Raw genomic sequence first — 22130 nt, 5'->3', positions numbered from 1 at the left:
TTTTAAAAACAAAGACAGAACTTAAGAAAAGATCTATATATTCTGGTTTCTTCAATTCCTGTTGTGTAATGGAGTTTTATTGCAAGTTTAATGTTAGTGATACCTATTATTCTTAACAGAATTTTGGATAAACTGCCTGTGAGATTGCACAGTGTTCTTGCAAATGCAGTGAACCCAGATGCCATAATAGTAGAGCAACTAATTGTAATTATGGAAAGTTCTTTAACAGTAAAATGTTTAATTAGAAATAAAGCATTAGCTTCACCACAGCATGCCAGCAGGAAGTGACAAATGTAGCAAATTGTCCTGAGATTAGGAATAATCTCATTAATATACAGCAAAAAATGGAGAGCAGAGATGAAAGATATTTGCTCTCTAATGGGCCTACATATAGAAACACCATGGTCTTTGTGAGTGTGAATTCTTTTTGGTCTTTGTGTGGTTTTCAAGTTAAAAACGTAAATTGATGTCTTTTTTTTAATAAACTTGTGTATACAGGCTGTGGAATTTTATTCTAATTTGTCCGTGTACTCTAGTTTTGTTCTTTCTTTTGTTTTCCCCACTGCATTCGTACAAAGCTGCGTTAGAGACCTCACGACAAACCACTGAACTGTAGCAGTTGGTGGTGAGGAACCACATGAAAAGTCTTGGGGTTAATTGAGGAGGACTGAGCAAAATAAGTGCTGTGATGCAGAACCTATTTTTGGTACTCTTCTTTAGTATTTTCTCTGATTCTCCTAAGAGTGGTGATAGAGGCAAGCTTATTCAAAATTGGACTTTTAAGGTAGAACTTCCAGGGTACCCACATGTAAGCAGTTTGATCATGGGCTCACAATTGCAAACCCTGGTCCTGTTAAACCATTAAAAGGAAATTGTGATTTTTCTGTCATAGAGAAGGTGCTGTGTGAAACAGAGGTCAGGCCCATTAGGGGCCAAGTATTAGGATTTGTGGTGTTACCGGAGGTTAATAGGCTGGAAGGAAAGGGGGATTGATGGTGGTATTCAGTCATAATTGGAGTCTGAGAACAAGGACAAAGGTGTTAATCAGGTAAGCAAACATCCTGGGGGTGGTATGGGGCTGAATCTTCATTAGGAGGGCAGGATTTATTCTGATTGGATGAACAGGGATGGAGGAAAATATTGATGACATTCAGGAAGTTCCTAGACTATGGCTTAGATGTTGCCATCAGGCTTTATAAAAACCACCTCAAAAATGGGACCTTGATTTAACATTTTAACAGAAAGATGATTTTTATGATCATATTACAGACATCCCACCCTGCAAAAACTCATTTCAGGGAGGTAGCACCATCAATTTGCGGGAGATTCTTGGAACTTCCGGGAGAGGTGGGATGTCTGCAATAGAGTAGCTCCTTAGCAGCTAGCCAGCTAGTTTAAATAATGTTAGCTATGCTAATAAACGAATGACACCTGTTAAACTCACCTCAATATGTCTTTTACAGTCTTAACCCACCATGGGCAATAGAAAAGTTGCTGTTGCAAACAGTGTAGCGACCAACACTGTCATTATTTTTTACCCCAATTAGGCAGGGGTACACTTTAGTGTAGTCTGGGGTGAAGTATGTTTTATATTTTATTTTTTTGGAACACTGCCATGGCATGTGCTCTCTCTTGTGCTTGCTCGCTCTCAAAAAATCAATTTCTGGTATATTGTATATAATTTGTGGGCATCAGGGAGTTGCTATCAATATGCCGGAGACTCCCGGGACTTCCAGGAGAGGTGGGATGTCTGATATTAAAGCCCCTTTGTGTTAGACTACTCAAGCTGCTGATTAGAGCTTGAACACTGCCTTCTTTCTCAGAGACAGCAGTGCTATATTCAAGCTAAACCAAGACTTAGTTTATTCAGCTTTTCCTATTTAAAGTGCTAGCAACTTCCAATTTTTCAAGAGGGGTAACTTATTCCTTTTAAATATAATCTGCTATTTAATACATGCCCTTGTTATTGCAGCCATCGAGCTGTAAAATGCTTTGTTGCTTCACTCTTGATATTCCTCAGCACATACTACAGATGTACTTAATACTTAAAATTAAAAAATAGACAAAATATAGCCCTGGTTGGTATTTTAAAATCTGTGAATTGGGAATCTAAAAATTATTTGGTTCTCATCTTGGATTTCATTAAAGATATGTGCACCAAAGTCTCAACTGAATGACCAACTTGAAAATTTCTATTTCTGCTTGCAGTATTCTATGTTCTGGAAAAGATTCAACAGAATTGTAATTTTTTTTCCCAACTCTGTTGGGAATTTCAGAATTTTCCCCAGTATACTTTCTCAGTACAGTACCAGTCTCCTGAAATTTTGTTTTGTGAGATTCTTTGTGAGAAGTGGAGTTTACAGTGTAAACCATCTTTTTTTCCATCTAAATTTTTGTACAATGATTTCAGCAATGTCCCCACTCTATTCATTACAATAACACCTATTTTGTTGGTCAACTACAGAAATGACTCGAGACAATCTTCAAGGGATTGAGGGAAATTATGAATCTGGTTTCATCAATAGCTTCGCAAATTTGTCCAGAGAATAACTTGAGAGTCTGGGACATCAGGCAATTCTTTGCCACTGTTAATAAATGGAGGTGGAAATGGTGGGGGGGTGGGGGGGGCGCGGGGAAGAAAGCGAGTTGGAGGAGAACATGGGCCAAGAGCAGAATAAGAAACAAAAAGTCTAAATGATTTAGTGTCATTGTAATTTTTATTTTGCTTTTTTTTTGGAGTGACAGGTAGTTCACTATAATTTGTATTGCATGCATTTGCAGTCAGATTTGCTCTATCAGAATTCACTTGAAATGTCAATTATTTTGGCAAATGGGTAAATGCAGGTGCTAAGTGGGTGCTATGCTGATAAAACAGATCTGTTTGAAAGTCTAGTTTTGGCCCACACTTTTGGGGCTAATTGTGATGATTACCATGAGTTGAACATGTCTAGAGGCACTCAAATAGACCCCTACAGGTTTATCACATAAGTGATGATTAGAAACATTTTTTTGAACTGGTATAAGCAGCCTCCTTGCAGTTTCTTCCTCCAAATGATGCAAACTCCCGATATATTTTAGATCCACATTTGAAGACCACTGCCGGGCCAAGGGGAGGGAGCACGGAGGTTTGCAGACTTGGCACTGGTGCCTCTGAATATCTTTGCTCACCTCTAGTTTCTTTACCAGCTTACAAGGTCTCCCATAAAGGTAATAAGAAAAAAATGCTCTCTTTTCCTCCCTATAAGATGGAGCATCAGTAGACAATTTTATCCAATCCTAGTCCTAACAAACTCAGTATATTCTTATCTAAAGATGATATTTTAGAACCAGGATAGAAATGCTCAACTTGATGATCTTGGTTGCGCTTCAACAACCTAAGTTTTTAGAAAGTGAAGGAGGCCCAATTGTTGTATGACTTGCAGATACCTGTCCCGCTTGGTGGCACAATAATATCAGCGCCGGACTCCAGAGCAAGGGTTCCCGAGTTTGAATCCAAGTTAGGTTGAGCGTTGAGTTTTTACTTGGCCTCGTAAAAACAAGAATAGCTTGCTACGGAAACACCATCAAAAGATGGTGCCCCACTGCCGAGATGATTAACTCCACTGCTGAGTTAAGGGCTATTCTTCTTCTTCTTCTTCTTCTTGCAGACCACTGTATTCGATGGCTAAAGCTTCTGAAAGCATTTGAAGAAATGGATTGGACATAATTTTAGTGTTTTTGGTGAAAATGAGAGTTTTATTAAAATATGTATGCAACTTGAATGTAGCAGCAAGAAAAATTAGCAGGGGAGAGGAAATGATCCTAGAATTTATAGATGCATAGCTTTTAGATACAAAATGTCAAATGCCTCGTGTTGTTCTGATTGATCTGAATCAGCCAACTGACTGGAATTTTTTTACACAACACCTTTAATGTAGTTTATAATATTCTGTTACAAATTGGATCAATCCCATGGCTTTATATAGTAACAAGATAATAAAATACTTGGTATTAACCTGTAAACTTTAATATTTAACTTATTGAAAATGTCTATTTTAAATGTATAGAACTAAAAAAAAGTACAGTAGAACTCCAATAATCCACTCCCTGATTATTTGCAAATCTGTGTATGTGCTCCTTTGCGATATACTTTCTTGTTTATGCTTTCCTGGAACTTATCTAGTTCACTAAAATGGTACCATGTAACATCTTATAAAAATGAGTTAAAAGTATGTTGGTGTATTGATTAGATAACATCCAATAGTCCAGAAAATCTGCAAGGCTAGCACATTGAAGTCTGTAGCATGGCAGACTACTAGAGTTTTACTGTAGCTGAAATTGAGGATGCAAAGAGACTTCATAGAGTATATAGATAGAACAAATGAATGGCCAGGAATAGGACAAATAGAATATGTGGAAAATGTGATGTCCTCCACTTTGGTAGAAGAAATGGAAAGATGGAGTATTTTTTAAAATGGTGTGAGATTGAAAGAAGTTGATTTTCAAAGGGACTTGAAGTCCTCGTGCTAGAGAAAATTAACATGGAGGTTCATCAGGCAATTGTTGTCCTCATTATAAGATTTGGTCCTCTTCCACCAATAACATGGAGTTCTTATGAAATTACTCTACATCTGAAATATTGGGTTGATTGGTTTGTTTTACAAGGGAAAAAGTTAGCTGACTGAAATTGTACACTCAAAAGAATGAGAGGTGATCACATTGTATACAAAGTATTTATGGGGTCTTTTGGATGATAAAGGAATTGAAAGATATGAGAAAAGTGCAGGAAATGAATGGAGCAGGGACAAGCATCCAATTTACTCCTTTTATTTCTCAAGTTCTTTTGTAGAACTAACATAATGTTACCAAAAATTTTAACTCTGCAGAAGTGCAACTTAATAACTTCAAATTGCAAGATTTTCAGTATAAAGTATGAACTTGTAAAACAGCAGAAGAGCTTTTCTTTTATTGTCATAGCCCAGATGTTTTAGCCAGAAGACGTCGAAACAGGAAGAAATGAAGCTGAATGAAGACCAAAATATTAAACCTTCACTAAGTTGAAATAGCTTTCTGTGAAATTAAAAGGGTCTTTAAGAATGAATGAATTATGTGTGAATATGTAATTAATAACTCTGTTAAGTGTTTTAGGTATAGCAGTTAAACTCTGCAAATTATTGAAAGCCAATCCTTCAGTGTGATGTTTCCCTACAGAGTTTTATGGTGATCCTTCAAGGTTCTTTGTTGGAATCATACTAGTTCTTGAGGAGCTATAGAAAGAATGTTCTCTGGCTTGAATTAAATGCTTTATAATGCTTTATTTTCTTGTTTTTAATTTTGACTGGAGTGATTGAGTTCAGCATGCAATATGAGGATGCCTTATGGCTATTCTTTTACCTTCTGTTTCTAATTGTGTTCATCCTGCATTTCCTTTAAAGAACAGGTCGTCTTTGTTGTTTAGTTTAATTATGTTAGCATCTCAGTACAGATGTTGTAACTGCTTGCTTTAATTTGTGCATGGATTTGGTTACTGAAAACCTGCCATTTCTGTTTGGATTTTCCTGTCACTGTTGATTTAGTTTGTGTATTTTTCTTAAAGTGTGTAGTTTATATGAATCAGTTTCAATGTACTTCTTTCAGCATAAGACTTTTATGATTTCAGATCAGATAAATACACAGCGTTTTAAATTTGCAGTGATGAACTGATACCTTATATTTCTATAGCAAACATGAGAAAATTTGCAGATGCTAGAAATTCGAGCAACACACACAAAATACTGGTGAACGCAGCAGGCCAGGCGGCATCTATAGGAAGAAGTACAGTCGACGTTTCAGGCTGAGACCCTTCGTCAGGACTAACTGAAAGAAGAGATAGTAAGAGATTTGAAAGTGGGAGGGGGAGGGAAGACCTGAAATGATAGGAGAAGACAGGAGGGGAAGGGATGAAGCTAAGAGCTGGGAAGTTGTTTGGCAAAAGGGATACAAGGCTGGAGAAGGGGGAGTATCATAGGACAGAAGGCCTTGGAAGAAAGAAAGGGGGAGGGGAGCACCAGACGAAGATGGAGAACAGGCAAGGAGTTATTGGGAGAGGGAAAGAGAGAAGAAAGAAGAAAAAAAATTAGGGATGGGGTAAGAAGTGGAGGAGGGGCATGAATGGAAGTTAGAGAAGTCAGTGTTCATGCCATCATGTTGGAGGCTACCCAGACGGAATATAAGATGTTGTTCCTCCAACCTGAGTATGGCTTCATCTGGACAGTATAGGAGGCCGTGGATAGACATATCAGAATGGGAATGGGACGTGGAATTAAAATGTGTGGCCACTGGGAGATCCTGCTTCCTCTGGCGAACAGAGCGTAGGTGTTCAGTGATAGGTCTTCTCCTATCATTTTGGGTCTCCTTCTCCCCCTCCCACTCTCAAATCTCTTACTATCTCTTTTTTTTCCATTAGTCCTGACGAAGAGTTTCGACCTGAAACATCGACTGTACTTCTTCCTATAGATGCTCCCTGGCCTGCTGCGTTTCACCAGCATTTTGTGTGTGTTCCATATATTTCTACTATAATCTTATCTGTCAATTGTTTCAGATTTCGCAAAGCGTAACTTTTGCAATGAATCATCTATTATTCCCAATTTTTCTTTTATATGTAGATGGCGATAGAAATACTAGAAGTCTACTGTTCATTCAAAATTAATCAACATTTCTGTAACCCATGCTGTAGGTTGGAATTGAACCCCAAATGCTGGTGCTGTAAAGCACTGCACTAACTGCTCTGCTACTCGCCACCTTTATAGCAAGAGTTATTGATTAAAATTGCTGTAGAAACATCATATTCCTTCAGGTGAGCTGCTGCTTTTAAGAAGCTGAACGACAGAATTCTGACAGTACTTTTGTTATTATTTATATCCAATGTGCATATCATTTTCAAATGGAATTGTCATCCTATAATAAGTGATATATAACGGTGAGCACTGTTAATATTGTTATTTCATCGGCAAGTTCTGGCCCTGTGTGTTCATTCATTTGAAAAGAGCCATTTTTAACAATGTTTTCTGAAGCGTAGTAATGCCATCGCTAAGGATGCACAGTGTTAATAATATGGAAATTCTACAGCAAATTCAGGAACTAGTTTGAGCTGCAAATCCCTGGGTTGATTTTCATCAATCAAAAGGCACCTTATTTTTAAGAACTTGCTGAATTTGCATTTTAATTGTATGTTAGACTTGTGAAGGCAGATGATTAATGGCATAGTCCTTTTTAATGATGATTGTCAATGCAATGCTAATCGAATCTTTGTATTTGCAAATTAATCATTTTAAACTGGAGCTTCAATCTTTTTGGATTGTAAGTAGCCATTGAACTTTTAAATGTCAAGAGTTTTTTTCCCTTTATTTTAGAATTTGAGTTATTCTTGCCCTCTTTTTCTTGTTACTACACCTAATTTGACATTGAATTCACTGGCCTTCCCAATCCAACCTCTTTCTCTGTTACTTTAAAAACTTTTAGTTCTGAATAGCTAGGCCTGCTGTTGCTATTCCGATACCCTCACTGCTATGGAAATACAAATAGTGCTTCTGGCAAATCATGCAAAAAGATGCTTTTTGTTAATTGGTCATCACATTTCCATAAAATTCTGCCACTTTATGTTTATTAAGTCACTGGAACATGATATCTCCTGGTAAATAAGTACTTTGCATGTTTAGGGTTCCAAAACTGCCTTGCATTGTTATTTATTTGTGTGTTTGTGTAATTACAAATGTTATACAACTGACATTCAGTAGTCACATTGACAAGCTTTGTAGCAAACCTGACAGGATTCTTCACTACCAAAAGGCAACAGATCACGTTTTACTCAGAAATAATATTCTCTTCCCTCTTGCCTTTGTTCCAAGTTGCTACTAGTTGCAACTCCCAGTTGAAGGCCAAGCTGAGCAGATGATTTAACTAAGTAGTATGTGCTTTCTTGACTTCTAAAAACAAAAGTAGTAAATTTAACCATTTCCTTTATTTTCTTCAAATTAGAAATTCAGTGTAGCTTTGCAGTCCCTTGGGTCTTCAGGCAGCATTAATTATTTGTACTGGTAGATAATAATGACTTATTGCTATGAGATACTGTAGTAGTGTTTTGGTATCTCCTATCAGCATGGTTTGCAGCTGTTTTTGTGAGAATAATTTCCTCTGAAATTTTAGGGAAACCATCTGTATTTGAGAATTGTCTTTCACTCCTACGCTAATGTTAGTTGCACTAATATTTAGGGAATGTTCCATGGAAGTTGGAGTTGATCTCTTCGTGGCACATGGAACATGCCGTGCAAGAATTCCTCCGCAATCTCCATCAGCAAAGATGCACCGCAAGGCTCTGTGCTTAGCCCCCAACTCTACTCAGTTTACATTTCTGGCTGTGTGGCTAAGCACAGCTCCAATGCTATTTTAAAATTTGCTAGCGACACCACTGTTGTTGGCTTAATCAAAGGTGGAGAAGAATCAGCACGTAGGGGGGATACTGAAAATCTGGGTGAGCGGTGCCACAGCAACAACCTCTCACTCAATGTCAGCAAGACTGATTATTGACTCCAACAAGAGGAAACCAGAGGTCCATTAGCCAGTCCTCATCTGGGAATCAGAGGTGGAGATGGTCAGCAGCTTTAAATTCCTTAATATCATTTTGGAGGACCTGTCCTGGCCCAGCACATAAGCGCAATTATGAAGAAAGCAAGGAGGTGCCACGGCTTCCTCAAGAGTTTGCGAAGATTCAGCATGACATCTCAAACTTTGACGAACTTCTACAGATGTGTGGTGGAGAGTATATTGACTGGCTGCATCACAGCCTAGTATGGAAACACCAAAACCCTTGAACAGAAAATCCTACAAAAATAGTGGATATGGCCAAGTCTATCACAGGTACAGCCCTCTCCACCACTGAGCACATCTACATGGAGCATTGTTCCAGGAAAGCAGCATCCATCATCAGTGACCCTCACCGCTTGTCATGTCCTCTTCTGGCTGCTGCCATCAGGAAGAAGATACAGGAGCCTCAGGACTCACACCTCCAGCTTCAGGAACAGTTATTACTCCTCAACCATCGGTCTTTTGAATCAGAGGGGATAATCTGGCTTGCCCCATAAGCTGTGGATTCTCTTTCTTCACCTCATGTTCTCTATTTATTTTTTATTTTCTTTCATTGTGTATTTGTGCAATTTGCTGTCTTTTGCACGTTGGTTGTCAGTCTGTTGGGTTCAGTCTTTCATGGTTTCTAATATGATTATTGGATTTATTGAGTATGCCCTTAAGAAAATGTATCTCAGGGTTGTGTATGGTGGCATGTATTTTGATACTTTGAATGTAGTGTTATCACTCAGTTAGATTGCCTATAAGCTGTCATGAAACAAGCCACCAGTAAAACAATGTAGTGGAGATCACCGAATCATGGTATCTCAGTGGTGCTTATCAGAACTAATTGACGAGCTTCTTGCTGCCATGTCATTGTTATATGAACGTGTGGAAGTGTATGCCCGCAAGAACCCAAATCTCAGTGTTGTATATGGTGACTTAATATGTATGTTTGTACTTTGATAATAGATTTACTTTGAGCTTTGAATTGTATCAGACATTGATGTCATGGGTCAGCTGCGTGAAGGCTGTCGTGGATGTGAAAAAGTGGGATTGGAACTGGTTTAATATTGTCACGTGCTGAGGTATAGTGAAAAACATGTCTTGCATACTATTCATACAGGTCAATTCATTACACCGTGCATTGAAGTAGTACAGGGTGAAACAATAAAAGACTGCAGAATAAAGTGTAACAGCTACAGAGAAAATGCAGTGCATAGGTAATAAAGTGCAAGGTCATAACCAGGTAGACTGAGGGCAACAGTCCAACTTACCATATTAAGGAACTTTCAAAAGTCTTATTACCGGGGTTAGAAGCTGTCCTTAAGGTTGGTGTTATGTGGTGTCAGGCTTTTGTATCTTCTGTCCAATGGGAGAAGGGAATGAAGAGAATGTCTGCCATTGGTGGGCATTTTTATTAAGCTGGCTGCTTTACTGAGGCAATGGAGGTGAGGCTGGTTTTTCGTGATGTGCCTAGTTGTGTCCGCAACTCTCCGCAGTTTCTTGCGGACGCGGGCAGAGCAGTTGCCATACCAAGCTGTGATGCATGTGGAAAGGGTACTTTTGATGGTCCGTCAATAAAGATTGTTAAGGGCCAACAGGGATATGCTAACTTTGTTTAGCCTCCTGAGGAAGAAAAGCCATTAGTGTGCTTTCTTGGCTGTGGTGTCTACGTGATTGGATTAGGAAAGACTATTGGTGATTTTACTTCTTTTACTTCTTCTTTCAGATATGATTCTACCACTAACCTGTGTGTAATTGGAACCTGGGTTTACATTTTGATGGGGTGGTTTTGGGCCAATTGAGTGATCAAGCATTTTGCTATCTCCGAGAGAGTTTGGTGAGGTTGGGAGCGGATTGTGTGGCCTGGAAGCCTGGAGGCGATTCTCAAGCCCATGATTGGCTCCATTGCTTTTCCAGTTGAGGCGTTGAGCAACGTTGAAGTCAGCGAAGATGAGAGCAGAGGACGGGCGGATGTTCGGCACTGACTGCCTGTGTTTGTTCCTTCCTCTCTCATTGGCTGCTGTGAGAGGAAAGTGCAGAAATCTTGAGATGCACATTATAGGGATTGACTGGTGAGGCTTATGGCTGTGGTCTAATTTTTGAGGGACTTGGAGGTTCATGTTTGAGGTTACCAATTTTCTCACTCCCAAATAAGGGACAAAAGTAGCAGTCAAATACGGGACACTTGTGTTTACCCTGAGTAAGACTACCATGACCATGAAGCCTTGTGCGCATGCATGATGTGCACATACATGACGTGCGCATGCGTGTACGTGCCGATTTTTTTTTTCCCTATAAATCAGATTTGGCTTAATCTTCCCGATTCTGTTATGTGAAACTACACTGTACATTCGTTATTTCTACTTTATATAGGCTGTGTATTTATCATATCATTCTTGCTTTTACTATATGTTAGTATTTTTAGGTTTTGTGTGTTATTTGGTATGATTTGGTAGGTTATTTTTTGGGTCTGGGAACGCTCAAAAGTTTTTCCCATATAAATTAATGGTAATTGCTTCTTCGCTTTACGCCATTTCGGCATGAAGGGTTTCATAGGAACGCTCTACCTTGGCGGGGAAAATACGGGACAAGGGCAGCCTTGTATGGGAGAAACCAATTTAGCCCAATGTATGGGATGTCCCGGCTAATACGGGACAGTTGGCAACCCTATTCAAGTTTCATGTGTTTCTGGATTCTGGTTGCTCTTTACTTGCTGTTTTTTGAGAGATTTGATCTGGGTGATCGATTCGGACTGGTAGGCTTCGAAGAAGACTGGCTCTGCAGCCTGCTGGTACTAGTGCTAAACTGAACACAACTGAATACTCCTAGGCTCCTGATTTAATGTTGATATTCTTTGTGGTGTTCGCTTTCTTTTTGCAGTTTGTACAATTTGTTCTTTTTTTCGCATATTGGGTATGTGATGTTTTCTTTGAATGGATTCCATGGCATTTCTTTGTATTGTGGCTGCTTGTGGGAGGACAAATCTGAGTTGTACTCTGCACACATGCTTTGATAATATACTTTGAATCTTTGAATGTTAACTTCTAGGAATATTCTACAAAAAGAATTATACATTGCGATATCCTGTGACCTACCCTAATTGAGCCCTTTTCTGCCAGAGTCCTCATGCTAACGTGAAGCATGGACTGATCAAGGAATTTTTGGGGGGAGAGGTGTTGGCGGCTATGATGTGGCTCGGGTTTGAAGATTACAGCGATGGCACTTACTAAAGCGTACTGTGATGTTTTCTTTACCTTGAGCAGTGAAAAGTGAGGTTGGATTATGGGCAAACCATTGGTATCACAGTATGGACTCTTCACTTGTGGGATATTGCACACTGTTCTGCAGGATTTTACTTGAGTGTTCAGTGAAGGTCATTTGTTGCAGCTGGAAGCTTCATTTACAACTGTAACAGAGGTCATGCTAGGCTGCAAAGTGTGACATTGTTAGACATTCAAGTGATGCTAGAAAATTACCTGCTGCATTAAACTGAATTATACATAGAAGTAATAAAAACAGAAATTGCTGCAAGCTAGCAACTGAATTGTATACGAAAGTGCCTGGGGCATTTTCTGATGGTATGCAATTTCACTTGGAAGAGATTGGTAATGCAGTTGAATGAAGGGTAACATTGTAATTTGTGCATTTTTTTTAAAAAAAGCAGGCTTTAATGTATCTGATTTCATGGTTTGCTTTCCATGTGACCAGAATAAGTGTATTTATTAGTTTTATATATAACTACTGGATATTGCTGATGATTTGGCATTAGGAAGAAATGAATGAACCCTGTTGCCTAATAACCAACTGGTTATTTTCAATTTTAGAACAAATAGTCAGAAACAACTCAGGGTTATGATACTAAACTAACAAATTTGAGATCATGTGTTCAAATGGCACTGGCAAGCTGAGAAATGAAATGCCACGGTAATTGAATTAAATTTAGTTACGACTAAAAACAATGGCTTATTGTCATTCGCTTCACTGATGTATGATTTAGTTTTCAACACAATCTTCCTCCACTTCTTAGGCGGATCCACGTTCAACTCTAGTCTTGCTAAGGCACAATTAACACAAAGCCTTCCAAGGTAATCCAAGTCAAATAGTGCCCACATTTCAGAGGCATATTTTTTTTAAAGTTCAGAGCTAGGAAGCTAATGCAGGTTTCCCCCGCCATCTGAATGTAGAGCATTCCTACAAAACCGTTCGTAAGCTGAAATGGCGTAAGGCGAAGAAGCAATTACCATTAATTTATATGGGAAAATTTTTTGAGCGTTCCCAGACCCAAAAAATAACCTACCAAATAGCACATAAATTCTAAAATAACACCAACATATAGTAAAAGCAGGAACGATATGATAAATACACAGCCTATATAAAGTAGAAATAATGTATGTACAGTGTAGTTTCACTTAACAGAATCGGGAAGTTTGAGCCAAAATCGATTTGTCAAAAAAAATCCGCATGTACACATGTGCACATCACGCATCCGCATGTGCACATCACGCATCCACACGTACACGCAAGTGCATATCACGCATGCATACATACACGCATTCGCACGCACCTGCCCGCACAAGGCTTCATGGTCATGGTGGTCTTTCTCGGGGTAAATACAAGTTTAAAGCAAGTGTCTTGTTTCATAAAAGTGAAAATCCTCTTTCGGTTAACGAAAACAGGTACTAATGTAGGTCTTTCATAAAAGCGAAATGTCTTAAGGAGAATGTTCGGAAAGCTGTGGACACCTGTATAATACAAAATGACACACACACAATGCCGGAAGAACACAGCAGGCCCGCAGCATTTATGGAAAAGAGTACAGTCCTGCTGAAGGGTCTCGGCCCAGAACGTCAACTGTACTTGTTTCCTTCGATGCTGAGTTCCTCCAGCATTTTGTGTGAATTGCTTGTATTTCCAGCATTTGCAGATTTTCTCTTGTTTGTGATTAGATAATACAAAATGAACCTGATTGAGAGGATTGATGAGGATAAATTTTACTTCCTTATCATAACCATGCTGTAGAACTAGACTTGTTATGCTTGTGCTTTTAACTCTTCTAGTTACGCCTTTCAAAAGTAGCTGGATGTATATTTGACATGTGGATTTGGAGCTCATCAACAGGGTTAAAATCTTCTGTGAGTTTAGTATTTTGCCTCCGGTTCAGAATAAGTGGGAAAATAACCATGAAGGAAGGTAAGCAAGACAAGACCAGACTCTTGTAATGTAGAATATAAGTCATCCTTCATCAGCTTACACACTCCTGGCAAATTCCAGCACCTCAGCTCCATTGGCTGAAGTGTACTGATGAAAATATCCAGGCACATTAATTGGCCAAACACAGGCAAATTGGGAGTGGCGCTGGAAGGCAATTTGTTTAGCATGGCACCTTGTCCATGTTGTGTAACTCCACGACGCAATATATTCCCAATCTTGCCATTAGAATGCCATTGCGCAGGACTTCTGCAGCTGAAGACTTTAGTTCATTGTTCTATGATCTCAACCTGAGCCTCTAGGGCAAGGCTTCCCATCCTGGGGTCCAGGGACCCCTTGCTTAATGGTATTGGTCCATGGCATAAAAAAGATTGGGAACCCCTGCTCTAGGGCAAAACATAGCCATTATATTTGGCTTTGATTTATTTTTGATGGAATTTAAGGGGAACAATAAACAAGGGGAGGTTAATAGTGCTGAGGCAGAAGTTAGTTCTGGATAAAATTGTGAAATAGATTAAATAATGAGGTATTGAAAAGGGATAACTGAGAGAAGATGTTGGTTAAAATGAAATAGAAATGTGAGGTTTTAAAGTGTCATTGTTAGGTATTTAAAGCATTTTGTCTGCACACTGATATTTTGATATCGAGCCAGCAGCTTGCCCTGAATGTTCTGTTAAGAACAATGTGTCTAGGACAACAAGCTGGACCTTGATCGTAGAAACTAGACTTTCAATAACATTCTGGATTGGGAGGAGATCAATGTTGAATATCTTGAGTATAGATATTAATTTATTATATTCAGGATAGGTAGAGATTGTCATATTGATTGTTTTTATGGTTTCTGTAACAAGATGCTGCGGTAAGCAGCTTCATAATGAAGGATTTTATTTGCGGGGTAACCCCTAAGGCTCAACCCCAACCCGTTCTTACCAGGGTTGTCACTTGAGTGTTCAAAGGTAAACTGACCCCAAAGAATGTGGTTGTTGACTGTGCAAGAAAAGAATACAGTATTTGTCTTTACTATTGTCTGTGATGAATTCTGGAAGATTAGGCATGACTAGATCCAAAGCTTGTCTTCAAAGTTCAAAGTACGTTTATTGTCAAAGTATGTATGCAGTATACCAGTCTGAAATGTGTTATCCCCACAGACTGCCTTTGTATGATTCACGCAATTCTCTTGTCATGTAATTGCTCCATAGCTTTAAATATCACTTAATCTGCCACACTCTATCTGTGCAGTATTGAATTTGGATTCCCTTATTAAATGGCTCAAGCAGCATTCAATAAAGGCAACAAAGTTGAGAGCACGAGGAAATCTGCAGATGCTAGAATTTCAAGCAATACACATAAAAGTTGCTGGTGAATGCAGCAGGCCAGGCAGCATCTCTAGGAAGAGGTACAGTCAACGTTAAGGGTCTCGACCTGAAACGTCGACTGTACCTCTTCCTAGAGATGCTGCCTGGCCTGCTGCGTTCACCAGCAACTTTAAACTTGAGAGCATGATCATTTTCTTATTGAACACCATTAATGACTCCAGGCCCTAAATCTACTACTTGGGTGGGTATGCCAATGTCTTACCGTTGGCCGATGATTGGACAGCTGCTTGGTCATTTGAAAGCTGGAAGGGTAAAACTGAAGACTGCTTTGAAAAAAAGATGACTTTCTGGGCAGAAGTGCCCATTTATGTCAGCAAACATTAGGGATCAGTACAGATAGCTAGGTAATCAACAACGCATTGGGATTGAAGTCTGAAGAGATAGGTAAACATTGTGGGAGCATAAACACAGGTGGAAGGAAAATAAGAGGAATGCATTAAGAGCTTGGGGAGTGCGTGGTTTGACTTGATGAATGAGGGAGGAAGGAGCAGTATGACCTGGGTTTTAATGACGCACATCTACACTCAATTGACTTGAGGATGGAGCAGTCTGGAGTAAGGGATTGAAGGCGAAGGTTTGTTAAGAAGAGAAGCTGTTCATCGTGGCATTGAAGCCTGAGCTTCCTACTAGAAGGCATGCAGCCAGATGCAATTGTGGATGGCGAAACCAGGCCCTTACCCACTGCACTGTCCATCATGATGCTTTATTCCGTCAGACTGTGGATGAGATTTCCCTGTTCGTGTTTCCTGTTTGTTGTCAAGTTAGACAAATTAGTTGATGGGTCAATATAGACATTGAATCCCTTGCAGTGCATTGGAGATTTGAATATATGATAGGTACAGGCCTGAATACCAGAATTGATATGATTTTCAAATTGAAGTTACAATATTCTTATTTTTTTCTGAGTTCAGTAATGCTTATAAAATCTTGGGCAGGTTTTTAATTGGCCCATTGGCTACTGACTCAAGAAGATGTGGTTGATCACTCTCCAAAAGCAAAAGAAGAAGTTATTAGGATGTACATCAAGTGCACTTGGCCTTTGTATAGTTTCCAAAAAAAATAGTTTTAAAGGCAACATTTTTTCATGTTATTATTTATATATTTTTTTTGTTTTCAGACTTCTGCAAGTAAGTATTAGTGTCAGATTTCTAATTCTCAAAGCAAATGTGACATTAAAAATGCGGAGAGCACAGGCAAGTGGCTTTCTACTCATGATGTGTATATTAGTCATAGGGCTGGATTTCACCCAATTTCCACTTAATCTTTAAGCATTAATGTGTCGTTTTCTCATGGAAAACTTTATGCACATCTGGATGCTGGATAGAGATAAATTTGTATGATAACATCTGAAAATGCCATAGGGATCCTTCCCAAATTAAGTTGGCCGTCAGCTACCAAGTACAGAAAGCTGCATGATTGCAAGCAACGCACACAAAGTGCCAGAGAAACTCAGCAGGCCAGGCAACATCAATGGAAAAGAGTAAACAATCGATGTTTCTGGCCCAGACTCTTCATCAGGACTCAATATTCTTGTTTATTTCTTAAAGAATATAGGAAGATTTATTGGAAGATTTTGAGCATTTTTTGTTTTGCCAGCTTTATATGAACTTGTATGTATATTGGTGATTCATTAGCAAGCAAATGTACAAACAAGATCAAAGTTTTGAGAGCAGATCACTTACCAATAACTGCATCAAAATGGAAATCTATAAAGCTATATTCTCTGAATTGAAAAATTCAGCAACATTGCCCAACGCATTTTTCCCTCAACACTCATAAAAAGTGCTGGTGAAGCAGCAGGCCAGGCAGCATCTATAGGAAGAGGTACAGTCGACGTTTCGGGCCGGGACCCTTCTGTTCCATTGTTGTTGTGCATACTTTTAATTATTCTGTACAATGTCTTGGTAGCTTCTGGGCCTTCTAAATTTGTATGTTCTGAGGCTACATAAAGTGATCCATCAATTCCAGATAGATGTTTCTGTGTGTTGCTCCAGCACTTTAGACATCTATCAGATTACAAAGTGGTTTCTTCTACTGACAGAAAAATCTGTCAAATGATACCAGGGCGTTATTCAATATTCCCACTGGTAACATTTGAAGGTGGCATTTATAGGGTGCCCAGTCGCCACTTGTACATTAGAAAATCTGCAGATGCTGGAAATCCAAGCAACATACACAAAATGCTGGAGGAACTCCACAGGCCAGGCAGCATCTACGGCAAAGAATAAACAGTCAACATTTTGGGCTAACACCTGATGAATGGTCTTGCCCTGAAACGTTGATTATACTCTTTTCCATAGATGCTGCCTGGCCTGCTGAGTTCCTCCAGCACTTTGTGTGTGTTACATTGCCATTTATATTGATGGGAGAGGAAGCTACAATGAGTAAGTTAAGGCTGAAAGGCCTTCTACTGATCAGTATGGTTCTTTCCTCTACTCAGTGTAGAACTTCTGTCAGGCTAACAGTCGTCATGAATGTATTTCAGAATTGCTCGGTGCACCACTACAGCCAAATTGAAGGTGTAGTGTTTCAACTCAGAAATTAAAAATTACATCATCAACCCTTACCAGCAAATATGTGGGGGAAGGAAAGGTAACAGTTAATCTTGTAATTGAGTGATAGGTATGTGTTTACAACGTTATCATGTAATCAGCTACCATTAAAACTTTAAACCTGATTTCCTTTATGAGCAGTTTCCATTGTAGAATTGCGTGTAATCATGAATTTATTTTCCATAATCACATTCCAGCTGTATGCTTTTACAGTGTGCAGTAAAACCACAGACTGTATATAAAGACTTGCCTAATCACATTTCAGCAAATGGATCTGTATTTTCAAAATGTTGGCAAAAGACCACATCTGTAAATCTAAATGAACTCTAATTTTTGTTTGTCTGGATTTCCTCCAGTAATATCTTCAAAGTAATCTTTGCCTAAAAAAATACGTTGTCCTAATTGGTTATGTAGTTCATTGTGTGAGGTAAAAGTATTTGTGGATGAAAGGATCAATGACTTTTGGAAGAGCAAAATATACTGCATGTTGGAAGTATTAAATGACAAAACAAAGTTGATGTTTAAGGTTGACCTATCATCAGAAATGAAGAAAAAAATGAGGCTTAAACTCAATTCAGAGGCAGAGAAAGAGTGGGAAAGAGAAAGGAACAAAAGGTTTGTGACAGGGCGGAGACACTAGTAAATTAGGCTTTTACCTTCACATTTGTCAATTGATCTCTTCAGCTTTCTCCCCTATAACAGAACTACCTTTCTGTTTTTTAGTCTATTCCTTTTCCCCGATATATACTTGGCAGCTTTAAATTGTACCAGTTTTGAAATTATTTCAGTTGAAGTTCCTATTTTATTTTTAACTTCCATTTGAGACCTTAAGCTATCTCTCTAATTTTATCACTACTGACTGGCATATGTAGTTTATACCTGAGCTCTGAGATAATATTGCGAGAAAGCCAGAGCCATCGGTAAAAGCCAATAATAAACAGTGAGGGTCTTTCTGTAACCATTCTCTATACACACCATGGCTGAAAATGTATTGCCATACCATCAGGGAAAGAGTGCTCGAGAGGGTTGGAAATTCAGCGTGGATCGGATTATGTTGGATCTTGTCCTTAACTAGAGCTTTCAAAATAAAAAGATCTAATCTCTTACCGTAAGGCCAAGAGTTTGCTTTTTGGTCAGTTTCAGTTACTCTTCATTGTCTTTTGTGTCATGCTTCATGGAATTTAGCTGTCTGAATCCCACCTTTCACAAGATATAATCATTGTAAGATACCATTATACCTACTCATTATAATACTTAAAGATCATTGCTTTGAAATGAGAACACTTACAGGCAGTTGCCTGTGCTACTACATCAGCAACATACAATGCACTTTTTTCAACTGCTGTCATTCATGCAGAAGCATACAATTTCTGAAGCCAGTAACTCTTGGACTGCAGTCTCAATTTTAGATGAGTGCCTTGAAAAATTATTCAGTCTCCACAACCATTTTCACATTTTACTGTCTCAGTTTCTAAGTTAAAAATATATTGAAGTAAGATTTTTTGTGTTAATCCCAAAACCTTGTGCATCATGTCAAATCAAAAGAAAATCTCCAATACCTGTCAAAAAATAACAAAAGATTATAAACCAAAATTGTGAGGCTGAAAAAGTATTCATCCCCTTTGTAATTACTATGCTCACTTTTCTCAGGTGCAATATACAGTATTACCTAACCAACTTATCTGATTTGTTGATGTAGAAAATTGGAGGATTGGTTACCAGTTTTCAATGAATTCATAAGAATAAATACCCCCTCTCTCTGTAAGGTCCAGCTATATGGTAGATTTTCAACAGACTAAACCAAAGTGAAGACAAAAGAGCATTGAAGACAAGTCAGGGAAATGGTAATAGCGAAACACATATCTGGGGAAGGGTGTAAGACCATTTCAAAGGCACTGAACGTACTTCAGAGCTCAGTGCAGTCCATCACGGAAACATAGAAAACCTGCAGCACAATGCAGGCCCTTCTGTCCACAATGTTGTGCCAAGCATGTACTTTAGAAATTATCTAGGGTTACCCATAGCCCTCTATTTTTTGAAGCTCCATGTACCTATCCGGGAATCTCTTAAAAGACGCTATTGTATCCGCCTCCACCACCGTTGCTGGCAGCCCATTCGACGCAGTCACCACTCTCTGCGTTTTAAAAAAAGACAACAACAACTTACCCGTGTCATCTCCTCTGTACCTATTTCCAAACATCTTAAAACTGTGCCCTCTCATGTTAGCCATTTCAGCCCTGGGAAAAAGCCTCTGACTGTACACACGATCAATGCCTCTCATCATCTTATACACCTCTATCAGGTCACCTCTCATCCTCCGTCATTCCAAGGAGAAAAGGCCGAGTTCACTCAACCTATTCTCATAAGGCATGCTCCCCAATCCAGGCAGCATCCTTGTAAATCTCCTCTGCACCCTTTCTATAGTTTCCACATCCTTCCTGTAGTGAGGTGACCAGAACTGAGCACAGTTCTCCAAGTGGGGCCTGACCGGGGTCCTATGTAGCTGCAACAAAAAGTGGAAAACAAGTGAAACAACAGCCATGCTGCTTATGTCATGCCGTGCCTCTAAACTTGGTCACTGGAGAAGAATGGCACTTGTAAGAGTGTCACCAGGTCAATATGAGCTGCAGATGTCAGTGGCTGCAACTAGAGATGAAGTTCATGGCTCCATATTCTCTAAGGCCTTGCACAAAAAGGGTACTTATGGAAGAGTGGCAAGGAAGAAGCCCTGGCTAAAAAAATGCACATCTTTGCCTGTAAAGACTTTACAAAGCATCACTTAGAAGATACTGTAGAGATGTGGAAGAAGGTCATGTGGTTAGATGAGACTAAAGTGGAACTTTTTGGCCTTAACACTAAACAGTACATGTGGTGTAAATCTAATACTGTGCATCAGCCAGGTAACGACATCCCTTCTGTATAGTGGAGGTAGCATCATGTCATAGTCATACTTTATTGATCCTGGGGGAAATTGGTTTTCTTTACAGTTACACCATAAATAATTAAATAGTAATAAAACCGTAAATAGTTAAATAGTAATATGTAAATTATGCCAGAAAATTATGAAATAAAGTCCAGGACCAGCCTATTGGCTCAGGGTGCCTGACCCTCCAAGGGAGGAGTTGTGAAGCTTGATGGCCACAGGCAGGAATGACTTCCTATGATGCTCTGTGTTGCATCTTGGTGGAATGAGTCTCTGGCTGAATGTATTCCTGTGCCCAACCAGTACATTATGTAGTGGATGGGAGACATTGTCTAAGATGGCATGCAACTTGGACAGCATCCTCTTTTCATGGGGATGCTTTTCAGTAGCAGGGATTGGAAATCTAGTCAGGATTGATAGGAAGATAAATGCTGTTAAATACAGAGAGATTCTAGATAAAACCTGCTAGTCTCAGGCCGAAAGCTTAAACTGAGGAGGAAGTTCGTCTTTTGGGCAGAACAATAATGCAAAGTACAATGGCAGAGCAACCATGGAGAGGGTTTCAAATGAAGAAAATTGATGTCCTTGAGTGGCTTATTCAGAGTCCTGACCGTAACCCAATCGAACACCTCAAGATTGCTATCCGCTGCCGCTCCCTGATTAACCTGGCACAGCCTGAGTGGTTTTGCAAAGAGGAGTGGGCAAATCTTACTCCATCATATTGTGCAAAGCTAATAGAGACTAGCCATAAAGACTACTGGTTGTAATAGCTGAGGGCTGTGGTCCAAGTAAGTACTGAGCAAAGGGGGGGCGGGGGGGTGAAATACATTTGAATTACTGACATTACAGTTTCTGAATTTTTTGTTGTTCAGGCTTTACAATTTTTCCTGCTTTTTGAGATCTACTGTGAAATAGGAGCATGTGATTCACAAGTAAAAATTCTCAGTTAAATTTATGAAAATCCCTGGTTGGAATATTCACTTATGTGAATAAAAAGGTTGGGAGCTGAATACTTTTAGCCAAGGCACTGTAAGTGAACATTCATTTTTGGAGACTGTGAACATTAAGTGATTGTTCTTCACCACAATGCAGTTTTAATTTTTGTTTAAACTTAAGTGGCATCTTGCCCACCTTTGGGTCACTTGACTGTTGTAAATTGCACTTGTGACTTCATAGTTGTTGAATTAATGTTTTGATTCTGCTGTGCCTGTCTGTTGCTCTAATTGCTATTTGAAACAACACTGCAAATGCAGATTTCTAAAATGAGCATGAACATTTCTGGAAATCTGTGGCAGCACTTGCAACGGGGACAAAAAGAGGTTAATACTTCATCTGAATTGTTTGCATTAATTTGGTTAAATTGAGAGGAGAGACCAACAATAGATGGTGTAATCATGGAGAGCAAATTAATGGGTTCATTGACCTGACAGGAAACACTATCCTGATGAATTATGTCAGTGCAACAAAAAAAATTTAGAGTGTATC

General features: G+C 39.1%; 1 protein-coding gene and 1 long non-coding RNA gene across 2 annotated transcripts in view; one reads left to right on the top strand and one right to left on the bottom strand.

The window, feature by feature from the left end:
* The window catches only part of LOC140211676 (chondroitin sulfate synthase 3-like), a 243901-nt gene that overhangs the window by 20462 nt on the left and 201309 nt on the right, over window positions 1-22130 (top strand). The gene's annotated exons all lie outside the window — the stretch shown is intronic.
* The window catches only part of LOC140211677 (uncharacterized), a 29738-nt gene that overhangs the window by 1228 nt on the left and 6380 nt on the right, over window positions 1-22130 (bottom strand). Inside the window, exon 2 of the long non-coding RNA XR_011889545.1 lies at window positions 18830-18922. This is a non-coding gene — a long non-coding RNA (uncharacterized lncRNA). The remainder of the gene's footprint in view (window positions 1-18829; window positions 18923-22130) is intronic.

The sequence above is a fragment of the Mobula birostris genome, chromosome 17 (assembly GCF_030028105.1).
Source record: "Mobula birostris isolate sMobBir1 chromosome 17, sMobBir1.hap1, whole genome shotgun sequence".
Taxonomy (NCBI): Eukaryota; Metazoa; Chordata; class Chondrichthyes; order Myliobatiformes; family Myliobatidae; genus Mobula; species Mobula birostris.
The sequence above is the reverse complement of the archived record's forward strand: the minus strand, read 5'-3'. Positions and strand labels throughout refer to the sequence as shown.